The sequence below is a fragment of the Petaurus breviceps genome, unplaced genomic scaffold (assembly GCF_028583685.1).
Source record: "Petaurus breviceps papuanus isolate PSGF00001 unplaced genomic scaffold, PetGlider_PUasm1.0 688, whole genome shotgun sequence".
Lineage (NCBI taxonomy): Eukaryota > Metazoa > Chordata > Mammalia > Diprotodontia > Petauridae > Petaurus > Petaurus breviceps.
In genome coordinates this window covers 10,298,657-10,318,136 of record NW_027186457.1, presented here as the reverse complement: position 1 = coordinate 10,318,136, position 19,480 = coordinate 10,298,657, and the positions used below count along the sequence as shown (strand labels likewise).

At 38.1% G+C, this 19,480-nt stretch overlaps 1 pseudogene; it reads right to left on the bottom strand.

Annotated features, from left to right (window-relative positions):
• Positions 1-5,112: 5,112 nt before the first annotated feature.
• Positions 5,113-7,183, bottom strand: LOC138174200 (E3 ubiquitin-protein ligase RNF34 pseudogene; annotated as a pseudogene).
• Positions 7,184-19,480: the final 12,297 nt, after the last annotated feature.

Here is a 19,480-nt window from a genome sequence, read left to right as displayed (position 1 = left end):
AGATAGATAGATAGATAGATAGATAGATAGATAGATAGATAGATAGATAGATAGATAGATAGATAGATAGACAGATAGATAGATTTCTATACCCTTCAACTATTTTGATACTGAGAAAATTTCATCAGTTACAATTATCATTTTTCCATGTAGGAATGTGAATAGTTCAACTTTGATAAGTGGCTTATGATTTCTTTTCCATTTACCTTCTCAAGCTTCTCTTGCTTCTTGTATCTGAATGTCAAATTTTCTATTCAACCCTGGTTTTTTCAGCAAGAATGCTTGAAAGTCCTCTATTCCACTGAATGACCGTATTTTCCCCTGAAACATGATACTCAGTTTTGCTGTGTAGGTGATTCTTGGTTTTAATCCCAGCTCCTTTGCCCTCCAGAATATCATATTCCAAGCCCTTCGATCCCTCAGTGTAGAAGCTCCCAGATCCTGTGTTATCCTGATTGTGTTTCCACAATATTCAAACTGTTTCTTCCTGGTTGCTTGTAATATTCTCTCCTTGAACTGGGAATTCCAGAACCTGGCTATAATATTCCTAGGAGTTTTCTTTTTGGGATCTTTTCCAGGAGGTGATTGGTGGATTCTTTCAACCTCTGTTTTGCCTTCTGGTTCTAAATCATCCGGGAAATTTTCCTTGAGAATTTCTTGGAGAATGACTTCTAGGTTCTTTCTTTGATCATGGCTTTCAGGTAGTCCAATGATTTTTAAATTATCTCTCCTGGATCTATTTTCCAGGTCAGTGGTTTTTTCCATGAGATATTTCACATTGCCTTCTCTTCTTTCATTTGTTTGGATCTGTTTAACAGCATCTTGACTTCTCTTAATGTCACTAGCTTCCCTTTGCTCCATCCTAAATCTGAGGGAATGATTCTTCTCAGTGAGCTTTTGAGATTCTTTTTCCATCTGGCAAATTTGGCTTTTTAAAACATTCTTCTCCTCATTGCCTTTTTGAGCCTCTTTTGCCATTTGAGTTAGTCTGTTTTTTAAGGTGTGTTTTTCCTCAGTCAGGCTGTTGACTCTCATTTCATAATTTTCTTGCATCGTTCTCATTTCTCTTCCCAATTTTTCCTCCACTTCTCTTATCTGCTTCTTAAGGTCCTCTATGGCCTGTAACCAGCTCATATTTTCCTTTGAAGCTTTTGGTGCAGGAGTTCTGACTTCACTGTCTTCCTTCTGTTCCATGCTTTGATCCCTTTTTTACCAAAAATAGGAGTCTAATGTTGGATTCTTCTGTTTGTTATGCTTCCTTTGCTTGGTCATGTCACCGCTCAGTCACTTGGCCCCTGGGCTTTTTGCCACAGTAGGACTCTGCCATCAGACAGAGGAGCTTCCGTCCCAAATGCTGGGGTTTTCCTGACTGCCAGAGGTATTACTTGGGTGTCCTCTCTGAAGCCTCCACACGCTCTGGCAAGCTGGTCACACACCCCAGGACCTCCACTAGACTGCAATCCAGATCCAAGCAGGTTAAAGCAAGAGCAATTACCCCTGAGACTGGTCACTTGGTCCCCCTAGAGTCCACAGGCCAGGAGCTGAAGCTGCAATGTGGCACCAGCTGTGCCAAGGCACCTCAGGGGCTTCTTGCCATGGGGGCAAAAGCCGATGTTCTCCCAACTACTGGTCCCAAAGTCCACACTGCACTGACCTCTCGCTTTGTCCTTCCCATCTATGTGTTGATAAATCTGAAACAACCACAGCTGCTGGTGATCTGGAATCCCTCCAGAGGGTGGTTGGTCAAGCCCACCCTGGGGCTAAAACCTCCGGGCCTGGGATCGGCTCCCAGAGTGCTGGGCTGGTGGGAGGTTAGCTTCTCTGTGTCATTTTGTGGGTTCTGTAGCTCCAAAGTTTGTTCAAAGTCCCCTTTTACATGAATTGGGAAAGGTGGAAGCTGGAGCTAAGGTCTTGTTTCTACTCCACCATCTTGACTCCCAGCTCACCTCTTTTTCTATTCCCAGATGATATATCAAGGCCATTTCTTTCAGACTAGTGATCATTGGTAATATTTTTCCCCACATTCATGATCACCATGTACTACTCCAGCACTCTTTGCCAGATATGATTGTTGTAACATGAAATGACAGCAAGGGAGACCATTAATAATTTTAAATGAAGTTTTAATTGTGGAGCATAATTAACCCAGGGACTGACATGGGTCGTGTACCCAAATCAGGCAGCCCTGAGCATATACATCTAAGGGTTTATATAGACAAAAGCCACAACATAAATGTTACCAAGGGGAACACTTAGGGAAAATACAAAAGCCAAAGAATAGCATTGCTTAATGATTGTTGCCCACCTGGAAAGTTCCCAAATCTATTTCAAGAACTGAACAGAAGGTGGGTGGGGGGCTATGGGCTCCAGGTAGCAGGTTTGGGCAGGTTTACTTGGCAGGTTTGATGCCTAGGTGGTCTTTGCTGGGTTTGGGCAGATTTCCTAGGCAGCTTTCCTATGATGAGGAGAGATGAGGGATGTTCACCAAATGGGGGTTACTACAATGACCACTGTTCAGGAAAGATGGAGTGAAGACTATAGATGGCTAAGAGATGGCAGAGTTAACCAACTCTTTACTTTGCTTCCTTTTCCTGTTCCAAGCTGAACAGTCATTGGACTCTTGATGAGTTAAAGTCACTAGGCATATGTGAATTAATACTAGGGTCCTAAAAGAATAAGCCATTGAGATTGCTGAGAAATATTCCAGTCATGAATAAAGGGTGAGGTGGGTACCTGCCAAAGGACTACAATTGTCCAACATCATCTCAATTTTAAAATGAATTATAATTATTTTTCAATTATCAAACATTTTTCTCCTTAAGCATTGATTCCATTGATTATATCCAATTATATATAATTCTCAATCAATAATTAGCAAGTGATATAAAATAAAGTGGGTACCAATTTTCAATTTCACAAAAATAGTAAGGGAAAGAAAGCAGATATTCCAAATGAAAGGTGAATAAGCTCGATTTTGATTGTGCATAAAATTCTAGAATTAACTTTTAAAAAAATCAATCCTGAAAAATATATTAAACCTCTCTGAATCTCAGTTAATTAAAACTGTCTCCTAAGATAAAGATGACTTGTAATCTGCATTGATGGTGGTTGGAGGGAGTCCCCACTAGATAAAAACCCCAGCTCATTGCTATATCAACATTTGTGAGGAAAAAATCAAGGTGATTGTTATAAGTCAGAGGACCTGAATTTGAATTTTGACTCTTCTACTTACAACTTGTGTGGCCTTGAGAAGGTAATTTCAGCACTCTAGGCTTATTGTCACCTTTTCTATCAAGAACAAGTTATACACAACTAAATTTCTTTATTTTTTATGACCATAGCACTTTGCTACTACTAGATTAGGGAAAGGTCATAGTTATTCTCTTTGGAATATAGCTAAGCTTTTTCCAAAGCCTTTTATGACATCCTAGTAGATGATGGAAAAAAAATGTCTATTAGGTAAATGTGGATTCAGATGGGATTCATCAACTAGACTCAGATGATTGCTTAGCAGATTAATGTTAACTTGGAGGGAGTTCTCTAATGGAATATCAAGATCTCTGTCTTTGATTTGCTTCTTCTCAATGTTTTTATCAATGATTTGAATGAAAACACAGAATGAAAACACAATTACCAAGCTTGTTGAAGTAATTAAGTTGGAATGAGTAACTGATTCACGAGATGACAAAACAGAGATCCAAGATATCCCAGAATTAGCTGTGGCTCATGAGAAAAAGTTACATAGGAATAAATAGAATGTCCACTTATTTGCAAATATAAAATCATCTGTATGAGTTCAGAAAAGGGAAGATATGGCCAGAAAGTAATTTATATATGCAGAAATGTTGTTTAACCGGGGTGTTTAAGTAAAGTGGAGGGTATTGATGGAACAAATATTGGTCAAAATCTCAACTGCATTAGAGTAAAATTGATTTATCAGTGGAGAGAGAAATAGCCAAATAGGCCTTCTGGGTAGGAAAAAACTGTGTGTACATATGCATGTACTTATGTACGTATGTGTGTCTATATGTATGCATGACCTAACCAGATTTAAATAATCATACATAAATATGTATGTTTATGCATGCAAATAGCACTTATGTTATCATTAAAATTATTTTCCCTAGTTTTTGGCTTGAATTCATACTCATTCTTAGGAAGAGGGTCAAAGGAAATGACTGAAGATCATTCAATTTATTTTAAAAAAATTTTATGCTGCTACTGCATCTTGCTGATGCCAGATTATAAATTTGACTGCATTTTTTAACTATATTCTTTTTGGCAAATATGAAGATAAAAAAGGAGGTTCTGAAGAATCAGCAGAAATGAAGGAGGGAATTCTGATTGACCAATATCATAGAGCATATGGTGGATTAAGTATTTTTTATCTTATTTTCAACAGAGGGAACTTCAGGGATATGAAAACCCCTTCAAGAGCTATTTAATATCTTCCATATTTCCCCTGGCAGATTAAAAAAAAACATTCTATTCTCTTTCTTTTTAGTCTTTTTTCAAAATGCATTACTGAAATTTCTCTGTTCTGTATTTTTTAAGCTTTTACAAAGACTGAAAAATAGACACCATTTTTTTAAAATGAAATGACAACCTTATAATGATTTCAACGTGGGAGGCCTCATCAATTTTATGGATGAATACTTATAATTCGACTATAAGAATTTTATTGCTATGGCCCAAACGACATTGACTATTAACAGTAATGGATTTGGTCTAGACTGACCACTGATGCATTCATCCATTTTCAAAGACTGTCTTGGAAGGAAGTTCTTTGGTTTTAAATGAAATTTAAGAATTCTATTTTCTTTTTTTTTTCTTGTTTAAAATTTATAATTTATTCCTAAGCTTGAAAGTTAGCAGGATAGCACTGAGGGAAAAACAAAACAAAAACACCTTTACTATACACGAATGTAAAATGATGTTACAGGCTAAAATAAAAGTCCTTAACATACAAACTTCTGTAATAACAAGTACTCTTGATGCAGCCATTGGTAGGAAATACTTAATCAGAACATAAATTGACATGTATTTTCTAAGATGCTGGCAGTTTTCTGTGTAGACTGATTTGTCTCCAATTATATTGAATTTAAACACTAGAAGAGCAGCAATGTGGAAACTTGATGTTTATCAGTGAGCATTTTAAACACACTGGACTAAAGGAGTAAATAACCTGGGAGACACCGCTTAGAGGACGGACACTGACCTTGTTGGAGGGGGGCAGCAGTTAAAATGAAGTGGAGGAGGGGCAGTATTGTTAAGAGAGCAACAGGCAAGTTCAAACAGTTTATGAACCAATGTGGAAGCTCTTGTCAACGGAAAGTCCTAACCTTTTCCCACCCCTAAATTCCCTCCCAGATGGCCAAAGGAAACAGCACAGAGAAGTGTTTCCACACCAGACTGAGCAAGATCAATTCTACTTTCCAAGATACATATTGAATTTTTTTTAATAAAAAACAAAACAAAAGAAAAAAGTCCAGCCTTGGAACAGTAATGGTTTCAAACCCTGTCTGCTAATTGAAATGCTTCTGAAATAAGCCTGTGGGGCTGAATAGGAGCCTTTCTATGATGTAAAGACATGCACAGCTCGGAACGCGTCCTGCCGGCAGATGGGACACTCGCTCATGTGCCTGCCACACTTGGTGCAGTGACCATGTGGCCACATTCCGGGGGAACACAGGTGATAACTGTGTCCATGAAGAGGCAGCACAGGTTGTCATCTTCTTGGTCACTGAGCTGCATCTCATCTCCATATGACTTTTGATTTTCCTCATTTTGTTTGTATAGTCTGTTCACTCTTTCTCCCAGCTCCCACTTTTCATAACAGCCAGAATAGCGGACAAAATTCCTAGCAAGGATTTCCTTCAACTGTGGGACACTCTCCCTTCAACACTTGACAGGTCAGATAATGAAGCCCTCATCCTCTTTCTAGAGAGTTCCGGGGTCTCTTCAACATTTTCTTCATCATCTTCTGTGTTTGTTGAAGGCATTTCTCCTTGTCCCTGTGAAAGTGGTGCAGGGCCTGAGTTTCCTCTTTGGCTTGTGGGTTCACCCTGTGATGAAAACACTGTTGGAGAAGGGACTGGGTATGTTGAAAAAAAATAATGGGTGTGTAAAAAAAAGCCAGAATAATGTGACCTTGAAGAATTCAGACGGTGTGTGTCTAGGTTTTCCTTGGAACCCAACCATGATGGCACAGCACAACATCAACCAAGGCTGCTTTCTCTTGGCAAATGTCTATTGGTATGATTCGAAGAATGGGATACTGCCTCAGATCTCTGACTTTCAGTCGCATTGACTGAGGGCGCTGAAAGGCAGTTTCTTGTAACAAGTGACAAGTACAACATCTTCAGAAATTTTCTTCTATGACTGAACAGACAGAACAAAAATACTATGTTAGCTCCTCCTGTAGCTGCTGGTGGGTATGTGGAAAAGTCAGTGTTCGGTGTAAATCAGAATGGTCTGGTACCTCCCCCAAATCCAGACTGTTGGCCTCTTACTGCTTCAGTCCCCACGACTTCATTCAGCAGTCCACAGCTGGAAGCCCATATCTGAATGTCCCATGGACATCAAAACTCAGCCTATCCAAAACAGCACTCAATATCCACTCCCTGCCCTAGAAAACAAAACAAAACATAAAACAAAATTCACTTATCTTCCAAACTTCCCTATTCCTATTGACAGCACAACTATCACTCAAGCTACAGGGTCACAACCTTGACGCCAAACTCCTGCATCCTCAACATAGCAAATTAGTTGCTAAGGCTTCATGTTTCTCTACATCATTCCTTGCATCCATCCCCTTCTCTCTACTCATCCAACTGCCGCCTTGGTCTAGCTTTTTATTACTTCTTGACTTGACCATTGCAATAGCCTCCAAATTGTTCTTGTTTTAAGTTTCTCCTTTCTTCCATCTGTCTACAGAGCTGCCAAACAAATGTATGATTCCCTTACTCAGTACACTCCAGTGACTTCCTCCTTAGTACTTATCAGATCAAATATAAACTCCTCTATTCTTCATTTAGGACTGTCACAAGCTGATATAAGCTACTGTTCAAACTTTATTAAAAATGATTTCTTTCCTGCACTCTTTAGTCCGGCCATAGTGGCTTTCTCGCTGTTCCTCAAGCACATTTCCCATTTCTGTGCCTTTATCCTGGGTATTCTCCATGCCAGGAATGTTCTACCTTCTCACCTTTCTCACTTAGGATCACTAGTTTACTTCAAAGCTCAGCTCAAGCATCACCTACTCAAGACTTTTTCTTATATCCCCAGCTACTAATTTCCACAGCTTGTCAATTTACCTTGCATTTATTCTGTATATATTTTAGACCTACATCTACATACATATGTGAATGTATGTATAAGTGTGTATTTATGTATAAGTACATGTACATGAAATGCATGCATATGTGTGCTTACAATATGGTTTATATGAGCTTATACGGGTATGTATATGTGCATGTATGTGCATGTGTGAATGTGTTTATATACATACAACATGCATATATGTATGTACTGCTTCCCCCAATAGAATGTAAGGGCCTTGAAGGTAGGGACTGTTTCATTTTGTTTTTGTAACTGTGGCCCATAGCACAGTTCCAGACACATAGTAGATATTTAATAAATACTTGGAGAATTGATTTCATGCAGAATATAATATGATGAGGAGATAAAAGGTGTATTAAGAAATTTGAGAAAGAACTTTTTTGTGAAAGTAGGAATTGGGAAAGGTTATTTTTCTTCTACATGATACCCCTTAGAATCTTTGAAGAGAATCAACATTCCCTAAATAAATTCTCTCTAGTAGAAACATCTGCAATTATGTCAAGTATTCCTTAAATGGCATACTGTCTAACTTCTTTAAATTCCTAGGCACCAATACTCTATACTCTGGTTTGTTTATAGCATTCTGAACTGAAGGAAATAATGCAAATGCAGTGTGATTAGTGGAGAATAAAGTTGGACAACTGTCTAACTTGATATGAAATTTAATTCATGAAGAGCAATTTGAATAGGTTTTAAAAAAAATCCAAATGACAAAGTTGAATTCTATCAGGAAACAGGAGGCAACATGTAGTGAGCAAGTTAAATGTTCACTCGCTTGACAATCATATCCCCTTAGATCCTGCTGGAAACAGCATGGGACCCTGCACTCCATAGCCTCGAGAGTGATGTTGTTTCCAGTTCAGTGGTGTCAGTCATTATCCTGAGAAGTGACCCCTGTGGGCATACACCTGATAACTGTTCCTGCAGGTGCTACAGTCCAAGTTACTGAAGACCCAGCAAAGTTGCTCCAAGTCTAAGCTTCTATAATTTTGTGATAAATGTGCCTTACAAATCTTCATCTAAGTCACCAATTTTAAAAATGCTATAAGACTGAGCTATGGAAAGGGCCTCTTGGCACAAAATTTGAGATCTTCCTCCAGGATAACATTGATTCCTTTAATGGCCATTCTTTGAATATAATTATTCACCTACTAATAAATCCACCTACTCACATTTGTACCATCATTCACCTAGATGGTGTATTGGTTTGATTGTTAGACCAAGAGCCAAGAAGACTTGAGTTCAAATTCGGTCTCAGATACTAATTAGTTGTGAGATTGTGAATAAGTCACTTAATCTCTGCTTCCTTAGTTTTCTCATCTTAAAAATGGGATAATAATAACACTTATCTCCAAGGGTTGGTGTGAGGATGGAATAAAATAATAAATGCAAATCACTATGTAAATTCTAGCCATTATGCCATAGCTCCCATATCCCTCTCTTTTCTAGAAGGATATCATGAAAGACTTTGCCAAATTCCATGCTGGAATCAGAAGCTACTCTGTCCACAGGGATCTGGCAGGCTAGCAAGCCAACCATAGAAGGTTTAGAAGATGGAATTCATTCAGTTTGACCTATCTTTTTCTTAATGAACCTATATTCAGTTGTAGTGTTTACTATCTCTTTTAAGGCATGGGATGGCATGGGTCTTGACCTGAGGTCTATGAACTTCAAAAAGATTTTACTAACTGTACTTCAATTGAATTGGTTTTCTTTGTAATCCTATGTGATCCTATTTTATGCATTCAGCAGCATTATTCTGAGAAGCAGTCCCCAGGTTTCACCTGGCTGTATGAGGGATGCATGACACAAAATAGGTTAAGAACCCCTGTTCTAGGACTCACAAACATAATCAACTAATTAACACAAATATTTAATAATCCATCCTTTATTCCCCCCTAGGAGAAATGTTACACTTATGCATCTCTAGTTTTCAGGTTTTACTTTTCCCCTTTTTTATCAATTAGGACATTTGGAAGTCTCAAGTTTTTCGAAACCTCTCATTTTTCATGACTCCTTGGTTAACAGTTGCCATTCTGGGATTCTACCCAAAGACTTTTTTTTTCAGGGTCCCAAAGTATTATCTGTCTGGGTCATAAACTACAAAAACACCAAAATCCTTGAGCACACAAAATACCTAAATCTCTCACTTCCTCCTGTCTTTTTGCCATACCTTTTTGTTTCTGGGTTCCTGGTCACACAGAAGCTGTTGCAGCAACTGGGAGCAATCTAGGTTTATTCAAGCACAAATCACTTTTTGACAGTCCAAGTGGACGGGAAGATTAGAAGTGAATTTTATCTATTGACACCCATAGCTCTTCTCAGGTTAAGGCATTTGAGTTTATGGGTTTGACTATTTCATGAAGCTACATAGCACAAATCACATTATTAGCCTCTGTTAGAGCTGGCCCCAGGCAAAATTGTGAAAGAGGTAAAACTTGTTTTTGTTACCCATCCTACCTTTCCTTTTAAACCCCTTTACCCTTTATATCCCTTCATTGCATATGTGTTCCAATCACACAGGACTTTACTCAGTTAACTACTGTCATTTTTCCTCAATTGTGAGTTGATTATAGTACTGATAATTCCAAGTCCATTTTGGTAAAGGACTTTTGAAGCTCAAAAGGTCATCAAGATCTGAAGTAATGAATTTTGAAGGGTGAGATTTCACGTGATGTGGTATGCATTTTGGGCCAAGACAACTTGTCTAAACCATTCAGTCATCCTATGTAGGTGGTCACTCATTTCAGTCCTGTACTTTTCCAGGATTAAAAAGAAAACTTGGTTGCAATAAGGAAAATAATTTGTAATCAGAGGATCATGATTTGAACCCTGACTTTTCCAGTCATAGGAATTTCCTCTTCTACTAGGGGGATAGGAAATGGAAACATTCAAGAAGTGCTGGAGCCAGCTCTAACCCACTTGCTTGTTGTAGCCCATTGTAAAGTTTTCAGCATAATCACTACAAAATAGGACTTTTGGGGGTTATCTAGATTTAAGAAGGTATTAATACTGCAAATTAAACTAAAAAGTGTGTACGCATTAACTTTACACATTTTTTCCAGAGAGCCTGAACATTAAACATCTACCACCACACCCCTGTCATGCTTCATAAACATTATTTGAAATCAACTGGATAACAATAGAAGGCTCAGGGAATGAAGTCATCCCCACACCAGGAACCCAGTGAATGTAGGATAATAATGATAAAAGTAATCAAAAACAACAATAAAATAACTGACATTTCTTTTTTTTAAAGCACTTGGAGTTAAGTAACTTGCTCAAGGTTATATGGACAGTTATTTTTTGTTTGGGAGCCAAGTATCTGAGGCCGGAACCGATTCCGGGTCTCCTGACGTTGGGCTGGTGCTCTTACTCACTGCACCACCTGGCCGCCCCATAACTGACATTTCTTTTTTTTTTTTAAGCAATTGGGGTTAAGTAACTTGCTCAAGGTTACACGGCCAGTTATTTCTGGGTGTGGTGCTAAGTATCTGAGCCCAGATTTGATCCCCAGGTCATTCCAACACTGAAGCTGGTGCTCTTACTAGCTAAGTCACCTGGCTGCCCCTGATAACTGACATTTCTATAGTGCTTTATGGCAAAGTGCTTTACATCAGTTTTCTCATTTGAGTCTTACCACACTCTCTGAACACCTAAGCAGGAAGGCAGAAGATGAACAGTACTGATACTGAGGTATTGCATAGGATGGAAAGCTCACTTCCTAATAATCAATTAGGGAAGATGTTAACACTTGAACTTTGGAAAATGGGTAGATTTCAACCAGGAAGCCAAAGGGGAAATCTCTCAAACTTCCCTGAAATAGGGGTGGAGGAAAGGAGTCAGAAATCTTTAAGAGAGAAGAATGTTAGGACTTAGCAAACATCTGGATGTGGAAGAAGTGGATTTTGGTGGGCAGAGAGCTGGATTTGGAGTCAGTCAGACCTGGGCTCATCTTGTGTTTCTAAGTTAATACTTGTTCTTCATCTGTCACATGTGAGGGTTGTATAAAATGACCCCAAAGTTCCCTTCTGCTTCTAAATCTGTGGCCCTATGATCCTATCCTTAAGTCAGTTCACATATTAATATCTTCCCCTCCCAGATTGATTTTTATTTATTTACTATGTAAAAGAGGCTATTCTTTGCCTCATTTCTTACCTAGCTTTAATCACTGAGTAGGTGTTGCCTCAATCAAACTGAGACCAGGGAAAGACTTTAATTTAAAAAAGGCCAAGGTCTCCCACTGCATCTGAGGCCATCTCTAGTTGTCCTGATCTATATCTCTCCACTCGATCTAGATAACTCCAGAGGACAGAGATTGGTGACTTTCATGCCCCTCCCTCACTTAAATCCAATTCACTTGCAAATCATGGCATCATCTTTCTGATGTTACATTCCCCTGGAGAAAAAAAGACAAACAACAAAATTCACATTGTATTTCTTGCCAGACAATTGAGAGGAAGAGTGGGGCCTAATGAAAAGAATGTTAGATATGGAATCAGAGAACCTGAGTTCAAATCCTGGTTCTGGGCAACTTACATGGACTCTCTGGGTCTTAGTTTCCTCATCTATTAAATGAGAGGGTTATATAAAACCATCTCTTCCTCTAAAACCAAGGACTTGTGAACTATGTCTATGGGCATCTAAGATGTCATCTAGGTTACTTCAATTATGTAATGAGAGGTTTCAGAAAAAAAAAAAAAAAACTAGAGACTTCCAAATGTCCTAATTCACAAAACAGGAGAAAAGTAAAACCTGAAAACTAGAGATGCATAAGTGTAACATTTCTCCTGGGTGGGGGGGATAAAGAATGGATTGTTCATTTTTTGTGTTAATTAATTGATTATGTTTGTGAGTCCTAGAACAGGGGTTCTTAGCCTATTTTGTGTCATGCATCCCTCATACAGCCAGGTGAAACCTGGGGACTGCTTCTCAGAATAATGCTGCTGAATGCATAAAATAGGATCACATAGGATTACAAAGAAAACCAATTCAATTGAAGTACAGTTAGCAAAATCTTTTTGAAGTTCACAGACCTCAGGTCAAGACCCATGCCATCCCATGCCTTAAAAGAGATAGTAAACACTACAACTGAATATAGGTTCATTAAGAAAAAGATAGGTCAAACTGAATGAATTCCATCTTCTAAACCTTCTATGGTTGGCTTGCTAGCCTGCCAGATCCCTGTGGACAGAGTAGCTTCTGATTCCAGCATGGAATTTGGCAAAGTCTTTCATGATATCTTTATAGAAAAGAGAGGGATATGGGAGCTATGGGATAATGGCTAGAATTTACATAGTGCTTTGCATTTTTTATTTTATTCTATCCTCACACTAACCCTTGGAGATAAGCATTATTATTAACCCACTTTTCAGATGAGAAAACTGAGGAGGCAGAGGTTAAGTGGCTTGTTCAGGATCACACAGTTAGTCAGTATCTGATACTGAATTGGAACTTAAGTCTTCTTGACTCTTGGTCTAGCAATCAATCCACTACACCATCCAGTTGTATGATGATTCAGCTGTGGGCAGGTGGATTTATTAGTAGGTGAATAATTATATTTAAAGAATGGCTATTAAAGGAATCAATGTTATCATAGAGGAAGGTCTGAAATTTTGTGCCAAGAGGCCCTGTCCGCAGCTCAGCCTTATACTCTTTTTAAATTAATGACTTAGATGAAGATTTGTAAGACAAGGGGCAACAAGGTGGTGTAGTGAATAGAGCACCAGCCCTGGAGTCAGGAGGAACTGAGTTCAAATTCAGTCTCAGACACTGGACACACTTACTAGCTGAGTGACCTTGGGCAAGTCATTCAACCCCAATTGCCTTGCCTTCCTGCCTCTCCCCCCAAAAAAAGATTTGTAAGGCACACTTATCACAAAATTATGCGAGTGTCCCTAAAGTCTTGACACATGGGGAATCTCATTAACTATGCATATTTTAAAGAAATGAAATGAATGAAATTTTCAACAACATTTTATTTAATTAGCATAAATTTTAGTCATGACAATTTCATATGGAATAAAACCTTCCATTAGCTACTGGAGACTATTTTCCATATTAATGAGATTAACTTAATTTAATTAATTAATGTGATTTCCTATGTGTCTCCTAAGTCTTCCTATGAAATCTTATTTATGCTAATTAAATAAAATGTTGAAAATTTCATACATTTCATTTCTTGAAAATATGCATAGTTAATCTCATAGTTAATAGTAGAACCTCAGAGTTGGAGGAATTTTACTGGGTCTTCAGTAACTGTGACTGTAGCACCTGCAGGAACAGTTTTCAGGCTGCATCTCTATGAGGGTCACTTCTCAGCATGATGTTGAAGACCACTGGCCTGGAAGCATCATCATTCTCAAGGAATGGAGTGCAGGGACCTGTGCTGTTTCCACCAGGATCTAAGGGGAGATGATAGTCAAGCTAGTAAAGATTTAACTTGCCCACTGCATACTGTCTCCTGTTTCCTGATAGGATTCAACTTTGTAATTTGCATTTTTTAAAGCCTATGCAAATTGCCCTTCATGACTTAAAGTTCAGATCAAGGTAGACAGTTGTCTGTCTACTTCACTAGTCTACTCTGCACTAGGCACATTGCATTTGCGTGATTGTCTTCAGTTCAGAGTGCTTTAAACAATATACCCTATATAGTAAGGTGCCTAGGAATTTGAAGGAGCTAAGACAGTATGGAATTTGAGGAATATTTGACATAATTGCAGAAGTTTCTACTAGAGAAAATTTATGTAAGGAATGATGGTTCTCTTCAAAGATTCTAGGGACTATCATGTAGAAGAGAGTTAACATTTCCCAAATCCTACTTTCACAAAAAAAGCTCTTTCTCAAATTTCTTAATACCTCTTTTATGTTGTCAATATAAGATATATATGCATGAAATCAATTCAGCAAGTATTTATTAAATATGTACTACGTGCCTGGAATTGTGTTATGTGCAAGGGTTACAAAAACAAAATGAAACAGTCCCTACCTTCAAGGAACTTATATTCTATTGGGCAAAGCAGTATACACACACATATAGTGTATGTATACACATGTGTATATATGCATGTGTGCCTATTCATATATGTAAGTATACATAAACCACAGTGTGTATGGTTGTACATACAAATACACCAATATGTGTACATGTGCATATATACGTGTATGCATATGTACACATATATGTATGTAGATGTAGGTATGAATACATGCAAGGTAAATTGACAAGCTGTGGAAATTAGTAGCTGGGGATATAAGAAAAATTCTTGGGTAGGTGATACTTGGGCTGAGCTTTGAAGTAAACTAGTGATCCTAAGTGAGAAAGGTGAGAAGGTAGAACATTCCTGGCATGGAGAATACCCAGGATAAAGGCACAGAAATGGGAAATGTGCTTGAGGAACAGCGAGAAAGCCACTATGGCCGGACTAAAGAGTGCAGGAAAGAAATCATTTTTTAATAAGTTTTGAACGGTAGCTTGCATCAGTTTGTGACAGTCTAAATGGAGAATAGAGGAGTTTGTATTTGATCTGATAAGTACTAAGGAGGAAGTCACTGGAGTGTACTGAGTAAGAGAATCACACATTTGTTTGGCAGCTCTGTAGACAGATGGAAGAAAGGAGGAACTTAAAACAAGAACAATTTGGAGGCTGTTGCAATGGTCAAGTCAAGAAGTAATAAAAAGCTAGACCAAGGTGGCAGTTGGATGAGTAGAGAGAAGGGGATGGATGCAAGGAATGATGTAGAGAAACATGAAGCCTTAGCAACTGATTTGCTATGTTGAGGATTCAGGAGTGAAGCGTTAAGGTTGTGACCCTGTGGTTTGAGAGATAGTTGTGCTCTCAATAGGAACAGGGAAGTTTGGAAGATAAGTGAGTTTTGTTTTTATATTTTGTTTTGTTTTCTAGGGCAGGGGGTGAATAATGAGTGCTGTTTTGGATAGGCTGAGTTTTGGTGTCCATGGGACCTACAGTTTAAACTGTCTAATAGACATGAGCAGGAGTCAGGAAGACCTAAGATCAAACCCAACCTTAGACATTTATTAGCTGTGTGACCCTGGGAAAGTCACTCAACCTTGTTTGCCTCAATTTCCTCATCTATAAAATGAGCTGAAAAAGGAAATGGCAAACCACACCATTATTGCCAAGAAAACCCCAAATTGGGTCATAAAGAGTCCAATGGAACTGAAATGAACAACAATAGACATTTGGTAATGTGAAACTGGAGCTCAAGGGACAGACTAGGACTATATATTTGATCTAGGGTCATCAGAATAGAAGTGATAATTAAATCCTTGTGAGCCGATGAAGAAAGAGAAAGAGAGAGAGAGAGAGAGAGAGAGAGAGAGAGAGAGAGAGAGAGAGAAAAAAAAAAAAAAGAAGAAGAAGAAGAAGAAGAAGAAAAGAAGAAAGATGAGGGCAGATGAGGGCAGATGAGGGCAGAGGCTTGCATACAGACACAGCAAGTGGACACAATATGGAGAATACATTCAGCAAAGGTGGTTGTAAAGGTCATATTGGTAGCAAGAGAACTAAGAAATGAACAGTATCATGAAAACTCAGTGGAGAGTATTCAGAAGCCAAGGGTGTTCATAGCACTAGGTGCTGCTTTTAGGTCCAGAAAGTTAAGAATTCAGAAATGATCAAAGGATTGGACAATCAAGATATTATTGATGTCTTTGAAGACATCAAATTTAGTTTAATGTTAAAGTTCTAGGCATAATTATATAACATTGAAAAGTGAATTGAGAGAAAGTAAAGGAAACTTGTTTTCCCCCTAGGCACTCGGCAGTATGAAGATGTGGAATGACAGCAAGGAGATGGTACTGTCCAGAGAAGTTGTTTTTGTTTCTTTGTTTCTTTCTTTTAAGATTTAGGGAGATCTGGATGTGTTTATAGGAAGCAGGAGAGATCTCAGTAGACAGAGATGGAAAATTAGAAAGAGGGGTTGATGGTGGAATTAATCTACTGAATTAGATAGAAGAGAATGGGATTTGAGGGGTTGACCCTGGTAAGAAGAACCACCTCTTCAATGGAGACTGAAGTAAAAGGGGAGAAAAGAGAGTCTAATGTTCAAGGGTTTTGAGATGAGACCATGGGAAAAGGACGGAGTTCATAATGAATCGCCTCTGTAAGAGGAAGAGCTAAGGTCCTCAACAGTGAAAGTGGAGGGTGAGGCGGTGGGGAGGGGCAGGAGGCCACATGACAGAGGAAATAAATCAGCTTGTTATTTATCATATAATTCTGTAATTATTTACAGTTGTATGTCATATTTCTCTTGAGTACTACCTTATAAGTTCAAAAGGAATAAGGACCACCTTAGCATCTCTCCTAGTACCTAGGGCCTTGCATGGTGCTCTGTCCATATGAATTAAGGAATGTGAATAAGCAGTTGAATGTGCATCAGGAATTAGTGAATGAGAGAATGAATAAAAAAAGTAAATAATGATATGACAGGGGAGGCAACACTCGATTTGGAGTTGAAGATCTGGGTTCAAATGTGGCCTCTGTCTTTTATTTAAATGTGTAGCCTTGGGCTTCACATTTTTGAGTTTCAGTTTCCTCATCAGTAAAATGAGGGATTAGAAGTGAAAATCTATATTGTTCATTTCACATTATCAGGAAATAACTTTTTTAAAATGTTCAAAAATTTTAATGGATACTTTAGATTCCCTTCAACCTCAGAGTTGGGTGTTTTATTACAATCAATTTTGGGTAAACTCTTGATAAATTTTTATTTTCTATATTTGCCAATTGGTGATTAGAAAATGGAATTCTTAAATTTCATTTAAAACTCAAGAACTTCCTTCCAACACAATCTTTACAAAGGAACCAATGCATCAGTGGTCAGTCTAGACCAAATCTATTATTGCTAATAGTCAATGCCTTCTTGTGATACCCTCCAATTCCCAAATTGTGTCCAAATTCTCAGTATCATAGGAATATCTCTGATTATTGTATTTGTTCTCATCCCTGTTAAGATGTCAATAATAGAAATAATAATGATCCTATCTCCACAATTCCTTCTCTAAGTACAAATTAAGGAACAGGAAAAGAAACTGATCAAGTGGGATATACTTTAAGAAGAGGGAACCCATCCTTTACCCACCATGAATTATCCAATTTTCTAATTTTCCTCTGATCTTTTGTGTAATTGTTAATAATCCATTGGGTCTTTAGCTGTGTGAGCCAAATTTTGTCTACAGATAAGTTGCAACTAGTGTTATTTTTAAATTATCCTTTCTAGGCAAAAAATTATAGCATAATTCTTTTTTCTACTTCATTTATCTGAAAATGGTAGAGTGCATCTATTTCTTGGGCATAGTCATTGGAAGAGGGTATAGGAGTGGCAATTTGTAAATACATTTTGGGAGGATACTCTTCCACCCTAAAGGTACCCATGACTGTTGCCTAGAGACCTAGGAAATATCAATGAGTATGTCATTGACCTTTCAACACTGACATTTATAAAGTTGACTCACAGTACCACAAGAACATTCTGGATTGCTCCCTCAAGGAGGTGTTCCCCAACCTTATGTTCACATGCATCTAACCTGGTAGCTTCCAAATGCCAAAGCACATTGATGCCTTTGACTTCTATTGCTCCAAGTCCTAGAAATTCCCACTTTATCCTTCATCCCATAATACCGTGTTTCCCCGACAATAAGACCTATCCCAAAAATAAGCCCTCCCCTTACTGTGCAAGATTCCTCTAAAATAAGCCCTCCCCCAAAAATAAGCCCTATTGAGATTGCTACTGTAGTGAAGGTGATCCCCTGCGCTACACGCTACATTACGGTACCCTCTGTATGCACCGTCCCCCCCGCTCCGTGAAACGCACGCCACGCTCCGAGCTGCATCCAATCAGAGCTGCAGCAGTGAGCGCGTCATCCTGTTCTTCCCCTGTGATTTGCTTATTGAATAAAGGTATATTTTTTTGTTCACATTTACCTGTTTATTAAAATTGCTGTCAATGTTCATTAAAATAAGCCCTCCCCTGAAAATAAGCCCTCTGGTGTTTTTCTGTCCAAAAAAATTAATAAGACAGTGTCTTATTATCGGGGAAACACGGTATCTGTAAGGCAACAATATCAGTGGCTATTGGAAATTTCCATTTTAACAATGTAACTCTATATGATTCTTGATCATTAAACATTAGCAGCTGTCATCTGCAAAGTGCTTTGAGGTCTTCACAGAGTACAACAGGATAAATGCAATCTGCAATTATTACTATTGTTCAGAATATGTGGCCTCTTTGTGCCACACTATAGCAGAATAACCACAAATTAACACTATACTAGGGGAGAGTGTTCAGAAACTGTATGCAATTATCATATTGTGTAGCTACTATTAACCATTAAACACTTATCATAATATCTTTAAAAGCCAAGTTTCTTACATTCAATGGCTTAGCTGTTGAGAACTGACAGTGACATTCTTTTCCTGGGGAACTCAATGAAAATTATTATTCTCTGCCTATTTTTACTCTTGGAAATTTCTTTGGGAGAATGAATTAATATGATGTGCCTGGATATTCCCCATTGCATTCTTAGGCACAGGAAAACACTGCCCCTTCAATCCTGTCAGATTATTCTTTGCCTTTCTTCTTACTTCCCTGTGATAATATTGCTTCCCCAAAGTTAAATGTAGTATAATAAATATTGGCTTTTCATCATGAAAATTCTCTGAATAGAATGAGTCATAAAATAAAAGTCAATGACGATCATGTACAAACAGGTTGGCTGATTGGTTAGTATTTATTAAGCACCTATAATGTAGGCTTCACTGCAACAATCCTTTATTTATACTCATACACAAAACCAAATGGATTTGATGGGTCCCATCCAAGTTCTTTTTTTAGTCAGTTTCTCAGCATCAATTTCTGGAAGTTTCTAAGCTCTATTTAAGTTTAACCCAAGAGCAGAGCTTCAAAGTTGATTCTGTCTTCCATGAATTAGTTAGGTAGCTAATGTTTACCTCTGCTGTCCTTTTAAGTTAAGGGTCTTAATGCCTATAAGAAAGGAACATAGACTGCATTTGAGAGAAACACATAGACTATATTACTTTAACTCTCATCCGTGTACTCCATCTCAGTAGAATTGTTATCAAGATGGATAAATTCACAAATATCATAGGAAATTCAA